Source organism: Mus musculus, chromosome X (genome assembly GCF_000001635.26).
Source record: "Mus musculus strain C57BL/6J chromosome X, GRCm38.p6 C57BL/6J".
NCBI lineage: Eukaryota > Metazoa > Chordata > Mammalia > Rodentia > Muridae > Mus > Mus musculus.
This window is the reverse complement of record NC_000086.7, coordinates 64,783,911-64,801,931: the sequence shown is the minus strand read 5'-3', so window position 1 is coordinate 64,801,931 and position 18,021 is coordinate 64,783,911. Positions and strand designations below refer to the sequence as shown.

The following is an 18,021-nucleotide window of genomic DNA, read 5'->3' as shown; positions in this document are numbered from 1 at the left end:
TTTCTCTCCTTGTGTTGTAGTTTTCCCTTTATTATCCTTTGACAGGCTGGATTAGTGGAAAGATATTGTGTGAATTTGGTTCTGTCATGGAATACTTTGTTTTCTCCATGTATGGTAATTGAGAGTTTTGCTGGGTTAGCTTGGGCTGGCATTTGTGTTTTCTTAGTGTCTGTATAACATCTGAACAGGATCTTCTGGCTTTCATAGTCTCTGGTGAGAAATCTGGTATAATTCTAATAGGTCTGACTTTATCTGTTACTTGACATTTTTCCCTTACTGCTTTTAATATTCTATCTTTATTCAGTGCATTTGTTGTTCTGATTATTATGTGTCTGGAACAATTTCTTTTCTGATCCAATCTATTTGGAGTTTTGTAGGTTTCTTGTATGTTCATAGGCATCTATTTCTTTACGTTTAGGGAAGTTTTCTTATATAATTTTGTTGAAGATTTTTACTGGCCCTTTAAGTTGAAAATCTTCATTCTCATCTATACCTTTTATCATTAGGTTTGGTTTTCTCATTGTGTCCTGGATTTCCTGGATGTTTTGAGTTAGGATCTTTTTGCATTTACATTTACTTTGATTGTTGTCCATGTTTTCCATGGAATCTTCTGCACCTGAGATTCTCTCTTCCATTTCTTGTATTTTGTTGTTGATGCTCGCACTTATGGTTCCTGATTTCTTTCCTAGGATTTCTATCTCCAGAGTTGTCTCCCTTTGGGTTTTCTTTATTGTTTCTACTTCCATTTTTAGATCTTAAATGTTTTTTTCAATTCCATTACTTGCTTGGTTCTGTTTTTCTGTAATTCTTTAAGAGATTTTTGTTTTTCCTCTTTAAGGACGTCTACCTGTTTAGCACTCTTCTTCTGTATTTCTTTAAGTGTGTTATTAGTTCCCTTCTTAAAATCCTCTACCAGCATCATGAGATATTATTTTAAATATGAATCCTGATTTTCTGGTGTGTTGGGATATTCAGGAATCACTGTGGTGGGCTTACCGGGTTCTGATGATTTTGAGTGATCTTGGTTTCTGTTAGTAAGTTTCTTAAGCTTGCCTTTGGCCATCTGGTAGTCTCTGGTGTTAGATGTTCTAGCTCTTTCTGGCTGGAGCTTGTTCCTCCTGTGATTTTGTTAGCCTCTATCAGCATTGCTGGCAGTCCAACTCTCTACTGAGTCCCAGTGGTCAGAGCACTCTCTGCAGGCAGCTCTCCTCTTGCAGGGAAAGTGCACAGAGGTCTGTCACTCTGATCTGCCTCCTGGCTGAAGATGAAGCCCTGCAGTGACCCAGTCCTAGAAGCTCTGTTGCTTCTGAAGCCCAAAAATATGGAAGCTTCATGAACGTGCATGTCATACTTGTACAAGGGCCATGCTAACCTTCTCTGTTTTGTTCCAATTTTAGTGTATGTGCTGCGGAAGTGAGCACCGTATCTTTATTTTTAAATGTAGCAATTAATGCAAAAAAGTAGGAGGTGGAACATCAATCCACGTGAAAATACCCCTCTAAGCTGGGAAATATGTGGTCTGGAATACTATTCAAGAAAAACACAATAGTAGACAATGTTCAAGGATGTAAAAAGTCAATAACACAAATATATTAAAAATAAAACACACTAATATCTTATGTGCCTTCAAAATTTTAATTATTTTTATTTAGTCATAATAACTTGCTTACCTAGCACTCATGAAAATTTAATGCTGATGAGTGCTGTGCAGCACTGATTACTAAAAAGGAAAAATATATTTATTTATTTTTGTCCATGTATTTTGCCTTTTTTTCCCAATTTTTTATTATATTTTTTTCATTTACATTTCAAATGCTATCCCAAAAGTCCCCTATGTCCTCCCCCCAACCCTGCTTCCCTACCCACCCACTCCCACTTCTTGGCCCTGGCGTTCCCCTGTTCTGGGGCATATAAAGTTTGCAGGACCAAGCGGCCTCTCTTACCAATGACTAGGCCATCTTCTGCTACATATGCAGCTAGAGACAGGAGCTCTTATAAGATCATAGTAGATCTTAGTTAACAAATTTCGCAGCCTGATTTAAAAGCACCAATTTGTACTTTAATTACATTTTCCACAATATGATACAGAACTGATTTGTTTCAATAGCTGTTTGTTTAATAGACTAAACTACTTTTTGTCTAGAATGCATTTTCTCATTATAAAATTTAGTAAAATTCTAGTCAATACATTATGTGACAAAACTAATTTCTAAAAGTAGTTGTGAATACTAAGTATCCAACAGTGAAACTTTATATATATGACCAATAAGAAAAGCTGAACTTATTATGTCATTAAAGATATCTTGACCTGTAAATGTAAATTTGATTACAAGCATTTAAATTTCAATTGTCCTCACAGTATACTACATCAATAAATGACCTGGAATTTTATCAATTTAATTAAGTGTCCTAGTTGAATAAGCTAATCAGATATTTCTTTTTTAGAATCACATAGATGGGGCATAGATAATTATGTATAGTGGAATAAAACCACAACAACAATAAAAAACAACAACAAAAAAAAACCTTGAAAGTGAACAGCCTACCTTATATTTCTTGCTAATCTCAGGAGAAATTTATTTGAGAGAGGCTATTTATATTTAGAAAGAATGGTTGACTGCACTGTGGGTATAAGCTCTTCCTTGGTAAAGATGGTCGTTAATCTGCTTACTGTAGTAGGAAGAAACTAATTAATAGTTAAATGATAACTAATTCAAAGCAGTAAAATGAAAATGGTACTATCTATTTAATTGAGTTGTGGAGAAAATTAAGGTAATATGTAAAAACAATTTAGAAAGCTTTTAACAAAACATAAATATGCATTACTTTTACCAATTTCTAGTTAGCTGATAAATATTAAATTCTAATCATAGAACAAGAGTTGGGTTGGGTTTGGGGTTACAATATTTAAAATACAGTATTGATTTCTTTTACAGATTGCTGTTATCTAGCTTTTATTATATATGTCTTTCATTTATTTATTTGATTTGTTTTAAGAATGGTTAAAATGGTAAAAATAAAATGTTTGTTTCACTTTTTGAGAATATTGTGAAAGATACAGTTTCTCTGATTTAATTCTCAGTCCACTTGTCATTTGGATATAGGAAGGCTACTGATTTTCTGTGTTAAGCTGTACCTTGCTACTGTATTGAAAGTGTTTATCACCTACAGATGTTTCCTGATGGAGTCTTCAGTGTCTTCTATGTATAAAATTATATGGTAAACAAATACTCATATTCTGATATCTTTCTCTCCTCTTTGTGCCTCATTGATCTCTTTCATTTATCCTCATTGTTCCTGATAAAATTATAAACCTTTTATACTAAACATGAGTTTAGAATGTAGATATCTTGTTTCACTGTTTAATATGGATTTTGGCAGTGGACTTCTCTATTACCTTCATCATATTGAGAATGGATATCTGTGTTACCATATTCTTCACTACTTTTATCATCCAGGAATGTTAGATTATGTCAGAGTTTTCTGTATTAAATAAGATGATCACATGGATTTTTTCCTTTGAACCTATTTATATGGTACATTGCATTTATTGGTTTACATATATTGAGCCATATCTGTATCTCTGCAAAGTAGCTGACTTGATCATGATGGAATGATCTTTTGAATGTGTTCTCAAATTTAATTTTCAGGTATTTAAATGAGAATTTTTGTGCATTCATGTTCATCAGACATATTGATTTACAATTTAGTTTTTTATTATTGTTGTATCTTTGTCTAATTTTGAATTAATGTTGATCCTGGCTTCATAGAATTTGAAATATTATTTTACTTTCTGTGTTACAGAATAATTTCAGGAATATTCTTGGTGTTATTTCTTTTAAGATCTGGTAGTACTCTAAGGTGAAAACTTCTGGTACCGATCCCTTCTTAAAATATTTTTAATTACTACTTCTACTTCCTTGGATACCACAGGCCTATTTAAATTACTCAATTCATCTTGATTTAACTTTCATCAGTCTCATATATCTAGACATTAATTAATTCCCTTAATATTTTCCAGCTTGGTGGAAAATAGATTTTAAAAATACACACTGATTTGTTTGAGTTAATTTTATATGCAGTTACTTCACTGAAGTTGTTTATCAGGTTTAGTAGTTCTCTGGTGGAATGTTTGGGCTCACTTATATATACTGTCATATCATCTGCAAATAGTGATATTTTGACTTCTTCCTTTCCAATTTGTATCCCCTTTGATCTCCTTTTGTTGTCTAATTGCTTTGGCTAGGACTTCAAGTACTATAATGAACAGGTAGAAAAAGAGTGGGCAGCCTTGTCTAGTCCCTGATTTTAGTGAGATTGGTTCAAATTTCTCTCCATTTAGTTTGATGTTGGCTACTGCTTTGCTGTATATTGCTTTTATTATGTTTAGGTATGGGCTTTGAATTCCTGGTCTTTCCAAGACTTTTATCATGAAGGGATGTTTGATGTTGTCAAATGCTTTCCCAGCATCTAACAAGATGATCATGTGGTTTTGTCTTTGAGTTTGTTTATATAGAGAAGTATGTTTATGGATTTCTATATACTGAATTATCCTTGCATCCCTTGGATGAAGCAAACTTGATCATGATAGATGATCGTTTTGATGTGTACTTGGATTCAGTTTGGGAGAATTTTATTGAGCATTTTTGCACCAATATTCATAGGGGAGATTATTCTGAAGTTCTCTTTTTTTGGTGGGTCATAGTGTGGTTTAGGTATCAGAGTAATTGTGGCTTAATAGAATGAATTGGGTAGAGTACCTTCTGTTTCTATTTTGTTGAATAATGTGAGGAGTACTGGAATTAGGTCCATTTTTTGTCACTTCTCGGCCTTTTGGCTAAGATCAACTGGAATTAGGTCCACTTTAAAGGTATGATAGAACTCTGTACTAAACCCATCTGGTCCTGGACTTTTCTAGGTTGAGAGATTATTAATGGATTTTTCTATTTCGTTAGGGGATACAGGACTGTTTAGACTACTAATCTGGTCCTGTTTTAACTTAGGTACCTGATATCTTTCTAGAAAATTGGCCATTTCATCCAGGTTTCCAGGTCTGTTGAGTATAGGCTTTTATAGTAGGATCTGATGATGTTTTGGATTACTTCGGGTTCTATTGTTATGTTTCCCTTTTCTTTTTCTTTTTTTCTATTTATTTATTTATTTATTTATTTATTTATTTATTTATTAGATATTTTCTTTATATACAATTCAAATGCTATCTCAGAATTTCCCTATACCCTCCCTCTGCCCTGCTCCTCTGCCCACCCACTCCCGCTTCTTGGCCTTGGCATTCCCCTGTGCTGGGGCATATAAAGTTTGCAACACCAAGGGGCCTCTCTTCCCAGTGATGGCCAACTAGGCCATCTTCTGCTACATATGTAGCTAGAGATATGAGCTCTGGGGGTACTGGTTAATTCATATTGTTGTTCCATCTATAGGGTTGCAGAACCCTTCAGCTCCTTGGTCCTTTCTCTAGCTTCTCCATCTGGGGCCCTGTGTTCCACCTTATAGATGACTGTGAGCATCCAGTTCAGTATTTACCATGCTCTGGTATAGCCTCTTATTAGACAGCTATAACAGGGTCCCTTCAGCTAAATCTTTCTGGCATATGCAATAGTATCTGGTTTTGCTGGCTGATTATGGAATGGATCCCTGGGTGGGGTAGTTTCTGGATTGTCGATCCTTTCATCTTACCTCCACACTTTGTCTCTGTAACTCATTTCATGGGTATTTTGTTCCCTATTCTAAGGAGGAATGAAGTATCCACCCATTTGTCTTCCCTCTTCTTGATTTTCTTGTGTTTTGCAAATTGTATCTTGGGTGTTCTATGTTTCTGTGCTAATATCCACTTATCAGTGAGAGCATATCTAATGACTTCTTTTGTGATTGGGTTACCTCACTAAGGGTGATATCCTCCAGATACATCCATTTGTCCAAGAATTTTATAAACTCATTGTTTTTAAAAGCTGAGTAGTGTTCCATTGTGTAAATGTACCACATTTTCTGTATCCATTCTTTTGTTGAGGGACATCTGGGTTTTTTCCAGCATCTAACTATTATAAATAAGGCTGCTATAAACATAGTGGAGCATGTGTTCTTATTACCATTTGGAATTTCTGGGTATATGCCCAGGAGAGGTATTGCTTGATCTTCTGTTAGTATTATATCTAATTTTCTGAGGAAACTCCAGACTGACTTCCAGAGTGGTTGTAGAAGCTTGCAATCCCACCAGCAGTGGAGGAGTGTTCCTCTTTCTCTACATCCTCACCAGCATCTGCTGTCACCTGGATTTTTGATCTTAGCCATTCTGACTGATGTGATGTAGAATCTCAAGGTTGGTTTGATCTGCATTTCTCTGATGATTAAGGAAGTTGAACATTTTTTCAGGTACATTCAGTATTCCTCAGTCAAGAATTCTTTGTTTACCTTTGAGCCCCATTTTTAATGGGATTATTTGAATTTCTGGAGTCCAGCTTTCTTGAGCTTCTTGTATATATTGGATATTAGTCCCTTATCAGATTTAGTATTGGTAAAAATCCTTTCCCAATCTGTTGGTGGCCTTTTTGAGAGTGTCTTTTGCCTTACATAAGTTTTATAGTAATATGAGATCCCCTTTGTCAATTCTTGATCTTACAGCACAAGCCATTGCTGTTCTGTTTAGGAATTTTCCCCCTGTGCCCATATCTTCAAGGCTTTTCCCTACTTTCTCTTCTATTAATTACAGTGTCTCAGGCCTTATGTGGAGGTCTTTGATCCAGTTAGACTTGAGCTTTGTACAAGGATATAAGAATAGATCAATTTGCATTCTTCTACATTATAACCTCCAGTTGTGCCAACACTATTTGTTGAAAATACTGTCTTTTTTCCACTGGTTGGTTTTAGCTCCCTTGTCAAAGATCAAGTAACCATATGTGTGTGGATTCATTACTGGGTCTTCAATTCTATTCCTTTGATCTGTCTGTCACTTTACCAGTATCATGCAGGGTTTTTTTTTTTTTTTTTTTTTCTTTTAATCACAATTGCTCTGTAGTACAGCTTAATGTAAGGCATGGTGATTCCATCAGAGGTTCTTTTATTGTTGAGAATAGTTTTTGCTATCTTAGGTGTTTTAATTTTCCAGATGAAATTGCAAATTGCCCTTTCTATCTCAGTGAAGAATTGAGTCGGAATTATGATGGGGATCGCACTGAATCTGTAGCTTGCTATTGGCATCATACCCATTTTTACTATATTAATCTTGCCAATCCATGTGCATGGGAGATCTTTCCATCTTCTGAGATCTTCTTTAATTTCTTTCTTCAGAGACCTGAAGTTCTTATCATACAGACTTTTCACTTCCTTAGTTAGAGTCACAGCAAGGTATTTTATATCATTTATGACTATTGTGAAGGTTGTTGTTTCCCTAATTTCTTTCTCAGTCAATTTATCCTTTGTGTAGAGAAAGGCCATTGATTTGAGTTAATTTTATATCCAGCTACTGCACTGAAACAGTTTACCAGGTTTAGCAGTTCTCTGGTGGAATTTTTGGGGTCACTTATATATACTCTCATATCATTTGAAATAGTGATATTTTGACTTCTTCCTTTCCAATTTGTATCCCCTTGATTTCCTTTTGTTGTCGAATTGCTCTGGCTAAAACTTCAAGTACTATATTGAATAGGTAGGGAGAAAGTTGGGAGCCTTGTCTAGTCCCTGATTTTAGTGGGATTGCTTCCAGCTTCTCACCTTTTACTTTGATGTTGGCTACTGGTTTGCTGTAGATTGCTTTTATCATGGTTAGGTATGGGCCTTGAATTCCTGATCTTTCCATGACCTTTATCATAAAGGGGTGTTGGATTTTGTCAAATGCTTTCTCAGCATCTAATGAGATGATCATGTGGTTTTTGTCTTTGAGTTTGTTTCTATAGTATATTGCTTTGATGGATTTCTGTATATTAAACCATCCCTGCATCCCTGGAATGAATCCTACTTGGTCATGATGGATGATCTTTGTGATGTGTTCTTAAATTTTGTTTGCAAGGATTTTATTGAGTATTTTTGCATTGATATTCATAAGGGAAATTGGTTTGAACTTCTCTTTCTTTGTTGGATCTTTGTGTGGTTTAGGTATCAGAGTAATTGTGGCTTCATAGAATGAGTTGGATAGAGAACCTTGTGTTTCTGTTTTGTGGAATAATTTCAGAAGAGTTGGAATTAGGTCTCATTTGAAGGTCTGATAGAATTCTGCACTAAACCAACCTAGTCTTGGGCTTTTTTTTTTTTTTTTTGGTTTGGAGGCTATTGATGACTGCTTCTATTTCTTTAGGGGAAATGGGATTGTTTAGATCTTTAATCTGATCCTGATTTAGGTTTGGTACCTGGTATCTGTCTAGGAAGTAGTCCATTTCATCCAGGTCTTCAAGTTTTGTTGAATATAGCCTTATTAGTAAGATCTGATCATGTTTTGTATTTCCTCAGGTTCTGTTGTTATGTCTCCTTTTTCATTTTTGATTTTGTTAATTACGATACTGTCCCTGTGCTCTCTAGTTAGTCTGGCTAAGGGTTTATCTATCCTGTAGATTTTCTCAAAGAACCAGCTCCTGGTTTTGTTGATTCTTTGAATAGTTCTTTTTGTTTCCACTTGGTTGATTTCATCCCTGAGTTTAAGTATTTCCTGTAGTCTACTCCTCTTGGGTGAACTTGTTCCTTTAGTTCCGGATTTTCTAGGTGTGCTGTCAGGCTGCTAGTGTATGCTCTCTCTAGTTTCTTTTTGGAGGCACTCAGAGCTATGAGTTTTCCTCTTAGGACTGCCTTCATTGTGTCCCATAAGTTTGGGTATGTTGTGGCTTCATTTTCAATAAACTCTAAAACTTCTTTAATTTCTTTCTTTTTTTCATCCGTGACCAAGGAATCTTGAGTAGAGTGATGTTCAGTTTCCACATAAATATTGGCTTTCTATTATTTATGTTGTTATTGAAGATCAGCCTTAGTCCATGGTGATAAGATAGGTTGCATGGGATAATTTCAAAATTTTTTTGTCTGTTGAGGCCTGTTTTGTGAGCAATTATATGGTAAATTTTAGAGGATGTAGCATGTGGCACTGAGGAGAAAGTATATATATATTTTTTAGGATAAAATCTTCTGTAGATACCAATTAAATCCACTTGTTTCATAACTACATTTAGTGTCCATGTGTCTCTGTTTAATTTCTGTTTTCAGGATCTGTCCATTGGTGAGAGTTGGGTGTTGAAGTCTCCTACTATTACTGTGTGAGGTGCAATGTGCGCTTTTAGCTTTACTAAAGTTTCTTTAATCAATGTGGCTGGCCTTGTGTTTGGAGCATAGATATTCAGAATTGAGAGTTTATCTTGGTAGATTTTACCTTTGATGAGTATGAAGTGCCCCTCCTTGTCTTTTTTGATAACTTTGGGTTGTAAGTCAATTTTATTCAATATTAGAATGGCTACTCCAGCTTGTTTCTTCAGACCATTTGCTTGAAAAATTGTTTTCCAGCCTTTCACTGTGAGGTAGTCTGTCCTTTTCCCTCAGATGGGTTTCCTGTAAGCAAAAACAAACAAACAAACAAACAAAAAATTTGGGTCCTGTTTGTGTAGCCAGTCTATTAGTCTATGTCTTTTTATTGGTGAATTGAGTCCATTGTTGTCAAGAGAAATTAAAGAAAAGTAATTGTTGCTTCCTGTTATTTTTGTTGTTAAAGTTGGGATTCTGTTCTTATGGCTGTCTTCTTTTAGGTTTGTTGAAGGATTAATTTCTTGCTTTTTCTAGGGTGTAATTTCTGTCCTTTTGTTGGGGTTTTCCCTTTATTATCATTTGAAGGGCTGGATTCGTGGAAAGATATTGTGTGAATTTGGTTTTATCATGGAATACTTTGGTTTCTCCCTCTATGGTGATTGAGAGTTTTGCTGGGTATAGTAGCTTTGGCTGGCATTTGTGTTCTCTTAGGGTCTGCATAACATTTGTCCAGGATCTTCTGACTTTCATAGTCTCTGGTGAGAAGTCTGGTGTAATTATAATAGGCCTGCCTTTATCTGTTACTTGATCTTTTTCCCTTACTGCTTTTAATATTCTATCTTTATTTAGTGCATGTGTTATTCTGATTATTATGTGTCAGGAAGAATTTCTTTTCTGGTCCAGTCTATTTGGAGATCTGTAGGCTTCTTGTATGTTCATGGGCATCTCTTTCTTTAGGTTTGGGAAGTTTTCTTCTATAATTTTTTGAAGATATTTGCTGGCCCTTTAAGTTGAAAATCTTCATTCTCATCCACTCCTATTATCTGTAAGTTTGGTCTTCTCATTGTGTCCTGGATTTCCTGAATGTTTTGAGTTAAGATCTTTTTGCATTTTGCATTTTCTTTGATTGTTGTGCCGATGTTCTCTATGGAATCTTCTGCACCTGAGAATCTCTCTTCCGCCTCTTGTATTCTGTTGCTGATGCTTGCATCTATGGTTCCTGATTTCTTTCCTAGGATTTCTATCTCCAGAGTTGTCTCCCTTTGGATTTTCTTTACTGTTTCTTCTTTCATTTTTAGATATTGGATGGTTTTGTTCAATTCTATCACCTGTTTGGCTGTGTTTTCCTGTAATTTTTTAAAGGGATTTTTGTGTTTCCTCTTTAAGGACTTCTACCTGTTTAGCAGTGTTTTTCTGTAATTCTTTAAATACTTCTACCTGTTTAGCAGTGTTCTCCTGTATTTCTTTAAATCAATTATTAATGCCCTTCTTAAAATCCTCTATCAGCATCATGAGATATGATTTTAAATCTGAATCTTGAGTTTCAGTTGTGTTGGGATAGCCAGGACTGGCTTTGGTGGGCATACTGGGTTCTGATGATATTGAGTGGTCTTTGTTTCTGTTAGTAAAATTCTTAAGTTTGTCTTTTGTCAACTGGTAATCTCTGGTGTTTGATGTTCTAGATGTCTCTGACTGGAGCTTGTTCCTCCAGTGATTCTGTTAGCTTCTGCCAACATTCCTGGGAGTCTAACTCCCTCCTTAGTCCGAGTGGTCAGAGCCCTCCCTGGAGGCCTACTCTCCTCTAGCAGGGAAGGTACCCAGCAGTCTGGGTTTCAACTCTGCCTCCTGGCTGAGGATGAAAGCCCCAAGTGACCCTGTCCAAGAAGCTCTGTTGCTTCCACCACTCATGTGCTCTCCTGCATAGACTGGTCTCAGTGGTCCCAAGATCCTGGGTGATCAAGGTTCTGCTGGGTTCGTGCCCAAGTTGGCTGGAACCACCAGAAACAATTCCCACCGCTGGTTGGGCAGGTTTCCTTTGTCCCTGTTCCTGCAGTGATCTCAAGATCCTGGGTTTGCTAGGGCCTATTGAGTTCACGCCCAAGATGGCGCAGGGCTGGAACTGACTGAATGAACTCCAGCCAATGGTTGGGCGTGTTTTCTTCGTCCCTGTTTCTGCTGGCACAAGACCCTCTGGGGTTTTTGGAACAGATGTTCTGTTCCACTCACCAGTGATCTCAAGATCCTGGGTATGCTAGGGTGCCTGTGGTGTGGAGAGTCCTCTGGGGACCTTGGGACCCTCCACAGAGTTTATGTCCAAGGTGGTGCGTGGCTTGCACTGACAAAAACCGCCTTGATGTGTTGTTAGATTCAGTTTGCAAATGTTTTATTGAATATTTTCCATCAATGTTTATAAGAAAAAAATGATCTTATTTTCCCTTCTTTCTTAGACTTTGGTATTAATATGAGCCATAGACACATTCACAGACCCCCTGCTGCTGCATGGCTGTGGACCGACACATGGCCCTCAGCAGTAACAGGGGCCTGGACTTTGTCATGGCACAGCAGGCTATTCTCATCAGATTATTACTCTCCAACCTGGAGCCTCCAGTTCTGCTACCCTTCTCAATACTCATACCCTTCTGCTTCTCTTTCTCTCCTATCCCTCCAGCACATCATATTGTAGTCACTCACTCTGTGGGTGGGTCTCAGGGCCAGCAGGTGTTTATGTGTCTTCTTCCTGCCTGTCCTATAAAACTATTTACTACCTTTTGCTTATTGCTCTTTTAGTTACTAAAGCAATGAATTGGAATCAATCTGCAAGTCCATCAACAGATGAATGAACAGTGAAATTAGATTTGTTATTATCTTAGTGATTATGATATCTATCAGTTCCTGTGTCTCAAAGGTAGATTTATTATATATTATTGCACAAGATATAGATTAGTTCAATTATGTTATTACTGTGTTATTACTGTGTTATTATTGTGAAGAAACACCATGACCAAAGTAAGTTATGAAAGGAAATATTTAATTGGGGGCTTGCTTACACTATGAGAGGATTAGTCAACTATTATCATGGAGATAAGTATGGCAGCATGCAAGCAGGCCTGAATGGCACTAGAGCAGTGTTGGAGCTTATCATCTTGATCCTCAGGAAGGAAAGATGCAGAGAGAGTGAGACTGGGCTTGCTACAGGCTTTTGAAACCTCAAAGCCCACTTTCAGTTTCATAGTGCCTCCAACAAGGCAATACTTCCTAATCCTTCTTAAGAGTTCAGTCAAATGAGAACCAAATAGTCCAATATATGTCTATGAATGGCATTTCATCCAAACCATCACACCAGCTGATGAACAATAATAAACCTATATATAAAATTTCCAATTTCTGTTATTAAAATGTAAGAATAGAAAACAACCTAATGCATATGTATGAAGAAATGAAATTTTAAATACCTAGGCTTTATTTTTTTAATTATTGATTTAAATACATGTCCTATGTATTACCAGTGTGTTGTTTATAATCATATTAAATAGCATATCATATTGTAATAATTTTGGAAATATTACATGCCCATATAGATGGAATCTGGTATTATTTTGTTATATAGTTGAACACTGACTATAACCTTCTCTTTCTGATAAGACAATTAATCCAAGGAGATTTGCAGTTTTATTTGAAGTATTCTGTTTCTTTAAAATACCAAAGAGTAAATTGTGCTGGTTAATTGATGCAGAGTTCAAAGACCATAATTAAAATTTCTTCCCTCAGATAGATAGTACAGAAATAACTCCTTTGAAGTAATGGCAAACATAACAAATAGCTTGGCAATTTAGACTTTTGTATTGATACAGAATAGCTCTAATTAAAGTACTAATTATCATTTCTAAATACTTAAAGAGATGGAGTTGTAGAATGGAATTACTATTGTAGGATATAATTGAACTAATCTATGTCTTGTGCAATAATATATAATAAATCTACCTTTGAGACACAGGAACTGATAGATATCATTTTCCATTGCAGTTAATATAAAATAGGAAAAACATACCATTTAGCTCTTATAAGATTTATATTTACAAATAAATCACACTCATGTTTTTGTATGTTTATAAAGCATAAAATATTAATTTAGTCTCTTGAGTAAAACTGCTTTTAAAATGATTTCTTGTTAGGAATTAATTATAAAGTCACCAGACTTCCATATAACTTAGAAATCCAAACAATTTTTGGTTAAAAATTAGACAAAATCTTGTCTGTGGTAGAGGGAAGAATTGGCTATATTTAAATGGATCAAATCTAATTTCATGTTTAAAGAGGTATTGAGAAAAAAATTAATTCGATGAGCTAATTTCTGAAAACAATTTTACTATTGAATGAGGTAATGACAAAATGTCTGTATAAGCATAAAAATAGAATGATGTTGAAGATGAGTAGGGGGCATATTAGGAATTGGAGTGGTTAAAATGGTATAAATCCACTTTCCACATATGAAAATCTTAAAAAATAAATCAAAATTTAAAATGAAGTTAGAGAAAATGGAGAAAAGGAATCACAGACAGACAGGTAGACAGAAAACCTGGGTTCTGTGGTTTAAGGCTCTTGTCTGGAGAAACAACATCCCAGAAGCTCAACGTGATTAACATATAGAACTGAACTGGGGGATTGGGTTAATGTTCAGGGCTAGACAGAAGGCATGGTTATTGCATATATCTAAGCATGGTTGTGGGGCTTCTGGTATTCAGCTTGACCAAGGAGACAGGTTTAGCTTAGTAGGAAAAACCTCTGTAGGGGAACAGTCTAGAGATCATAAATATTCAGGAGGAAGAAAGCTCTGCTGTACATATTCTGTACACACTGTTGATACTCATACTTCTTACCCTACCTTTGAAGTCTTTTCTATTCCTCTGATTCTCATTCCATGGAAAAAGCTCCTCCATGGATCTAGGGCACTAGCTACTCTGACATGTGTAACTTATGTCAACCATACCCATTAACTTAAAATTTCAGTCACTACAGGATTTCTCTGCTCAATACATAACTATTAATGTTTCATTGTTGGTTTTGTTGTTTTGCTTTTAAACAAATCATGATTCATTTTGAATTTTTTGTAGTATAACAGAAGAAAAAAATTTTAATTAAATATGAAGCCAGTTGTTTTGACTTCTTTTAATTTAAGTTCAGCTTGTGATACAGAAGACACAGTCTTAAAACTAATTCAATAATTTACTATTTGAGAGAATTTTTCTAAAGAAATGTCACACTTGTAAACCAATTTATCACAGAAATAGAAGCCACAGGAGGCTGAAGTAATGACTAAACCAAAGGGAAACTTGGTGAACTAGTGCGGTTTTTTTTGTTTGTTTGTTTGTTTTTTTACGTATTTTCCTCAATTACATTTCCAATGCTATCCCAAAAGTCCCCCCCACCCTCCCCCACACACACTCCCCTACCCACCCATTCCCATTTTTTGGCCCGGGCATTCCCCTGTACTGGGGCATATAAAGTTTTCCTGACCAATGGGCCTCTCTTTCCAGTGATGGCCAACTAAGCCATCTTTTGATACATATGCAGCTAGAGTCAAGAGCTCTGGGGTACTACTGGTTAGTTCATAATGTTGTTCCACCGATAGGGTTGCAGATCTCTTTAGCTCCTTGGATACTTTCTCTAGCTCCTCCATTGGGGGCCCTGTGATCCATTCAATAGTTGACTGTGAGCATCCACTTCTGTGTTTGCTAGGCTCCGGGCTAGTCTCACAAGAGACAGCTATATCACAGTCCTTGCAACAAAGGCTTGCTAGTGTATGCAATGAGGTCATCGTTTGGAGGCTAATTATGGGATGGATCCCTGGATATGGCAGTCTCTAGATGGTCCATCCTTTTGTCTCAGCTCCAAACTTTGTCTCTGTAACTCCTTCCATGGGTGATTGTTTCCAATTCTAAGAAGGAGCAAAGTGTCCACACTTTGATCTTCGTTCTTCTTCAGTTTCATGTATTTTGCATATTGTACCTTATATCTCGCTATACTAAGTTTCTGGGCTAATATACACTAATCAGTGAGTACATTTCATTTGAGTTCTTTTGTGATTGGGTTACCTCACTCAGGATGAGGCCCTCCAGGTCCAACCATTTGCCTAGGAATTTCATGAATTCATTCTTTTTAATAGCTGAGTAGTACTCCATTGTGTAAATGTACCACATTTTTTGTATCCATTCCTCTGTTGAGGGGCATCTGGGTTCTTTCCAGCTTCTGGCTATTATAAATAAGGCTGCTATGAACATAGTGGAGCGTGTGTCCTTCTTACCGGTTGGGACATCTTCTGGATATATGCCCAGGAGAGCTAGTGCGTTCTTATGGGGGCTCCTGGTGGAAGTATAGATGAGGGATGTGACTTACAAGTAAAGGGATGAGCCAAAGGCTGTTGATATTTAAGTGGCCATATCAACATGAATAAAGTATGAGGAAAGTTGCATCTCTTGAGCCCTCTATATAACTTATAAGAGGATCACTTATCTGAGAACCTGTTGACTCATTTGGTCAGTGTTCTTCTCTAGCAGTTTACTGCTCCCATAATCTGGGGAGGGGCTCTCATGAATCTTGTTCAAAAAAGCTATGTAGTAAGACTTTATCTCAAAAATCAAACAACCTCTCTACCATGGCTATGATATTCAAGTGCTTATGGCTTTTAGTTACTACTCTTGATTAATTTTCTAGCAAAGTTCCTAATGATTTATGTCCTATAAGATGCTGATCTCTTATTCATTTATACATGGAGATTTTCCTACTACTATGAGACTGGGACAGTCTCCCTTTCCTGTTAACACTTAAATGAGTCAACCATCACTATGGAAACATTCACCTTTCTGAAATCCAAAGTTAACTTCACTCATTACATTCCTCTACTCAATCCACTCTCTCGCAATGTGCATAGACACTTCTTGCTAGTGATCCTTTGACAGTATGTGTGCATGAGTGTGTGTACATTCATGCACACATTCACACACACATACATACACAAACATATACATACATGAATAAATATAAAATATATTCACCCATTAGCCTTTAAAACACAGTATCAAGATTTATACCTAGTGATTGGCAAATGGTTTGGCACTTAAGGGAGTTAGTTTTCTGCACTTCCAAGGATCAAATTTAGGATAGAATCTATGGCAGGAGGCTCACATCCACTTGTACCTCCAGCTCTAGGGAGTTAGAAAGACAACTTTCATCTCTTCCTCTGAGGTCATCTATATCCACATACATAACTTTCCTCACACACATGCATGCACATACACAAACATGCACATACACACAGGATTTTAAAAATAATCTTTTAAAAGATTCTATCTACTTAGATGCATGTCATACTAAGATATTTTTGGTATGTATTAAAACATTTCTCAGTAAACCAATACCTTAATAAAAAGCACAAACCACTTGTGTTCTAATTACCTTCAGCAAAATTGTGTCACCTTTCTCTTAAAACTTTTGAAAAATGTTGGCATAGAATTAAGGGAGAAAGATGACTTGAGGAGAATAGGCTGAATGGGAAGAAACAAGTTGAAGCATCTGATTAAGTATTAGAGAATTTGGGGGACAGGTGAGGAATTCAAAGAGAAACTCCACCACATTAAAACTATTTAAACTCTCTTCTGCTCTGCTGATATTTGCAGTCAAACAGCAGCATCACTTAAGACTCACACAGAATATCTAAATCATTGAGAGATTTACAAACGTTTTGCTACAAGTTATTGGTTCCTATTGTCAATGTGTTAAGAAAGAACTATTTGGCTCTGTATTTTTTTAATATAGCATAGTCATATATATATATATATATATATATATATATATATATATATATATATATAATGTGCTCTGTATTTTATTTTCTTAATTGTTTTAACTATTTACATTCCAAGTGTTACCCCCTCTTCCAAGAATTCTTTACCCCTTTTAACCTTTGCCTCTGAGAGGGTGTTTACCTACTCACTCAACCCCTCATCCACCCACCCACCCACCCCTGTCTCGTCTCACCACCCTGCATCCCCCTTTCCTGGGTCGTTAAGTCTCTACAGAATTAGGCTCATCCTTTCCCACTGAAGCCAGCCAAGGCAGTCTTCTGCTACATATGTGCTAGAGTACATAGACCAGCCAATGTGTGCTCCTTGGTTGGTGGCTTAGCCCCTGGGAGATCTCAGGGGTCCAGGTTGGTTGATACTGTAGTTCTTTCTATAGGGTTGTAATCTCCTTCAGCTCCTTAGTTTCATCCCCTATCTCTTCCATTTGGGTCTCAGTCCAGTACTTGGCTATGAGTATCTCCATCTGTCTCAGTCAGCTGTAGGTAGAGCCTCTAAGAGGACAGCCATGATAGGCTCCTGTCTGCATTCATAACATGGCATGAGTAATAGTGTCAGAGTTGGTGCCTGCCCACAGGATAGATCCCAAAATGGGGCTGGTCACTGGGTGGCCTTTCCTTCAAGGTCCAAGTAAAGATTTTTCAATCCCACTTAAGAATGGGGAAAAATTAATCACAGTGGGCAGGGGGAGGGAGAGAGGGAACTGAGTGGGAAAGGGGAGGTGAAGGGGAAAGGGGGGCAGGACCAGATATGGGGGGAGGCAGGAGAGAATCCCAGAGGATCAGCAGAATGAATGGAAATTATGAAGATTAGAGAATGGCCACAGAAGGAACCTCTTGAAAGTCCCAGAGACCTGGTACTTGAAAGGTACCCAGAATTCAGTGGAGATGACATTATCTGAAATTTCCAACAGTGGGGAGATGGAGCCTAAAGA

At 36.6% G+C, this 18,021-nt stretch overlaps 1 non-coding gene across 1 annotated transcript; it reads right to left on the bottom strand.

Moving 5' to 3' along the window:
• Positions 1 to 1,315: 1,315 nt before the first annotated feature.
• Positions 1,316 to 1,421, bottom strand: Gm26111. The gene has a single exon (XR_003953134.1). It is a non-coding gene; the product is annotated as a U6 spliceosomal RNA (small nuclear RNA).
• Between the last annotated feature and the right edge of the window lie 16,600 nt (positions 1,422 to 18,021).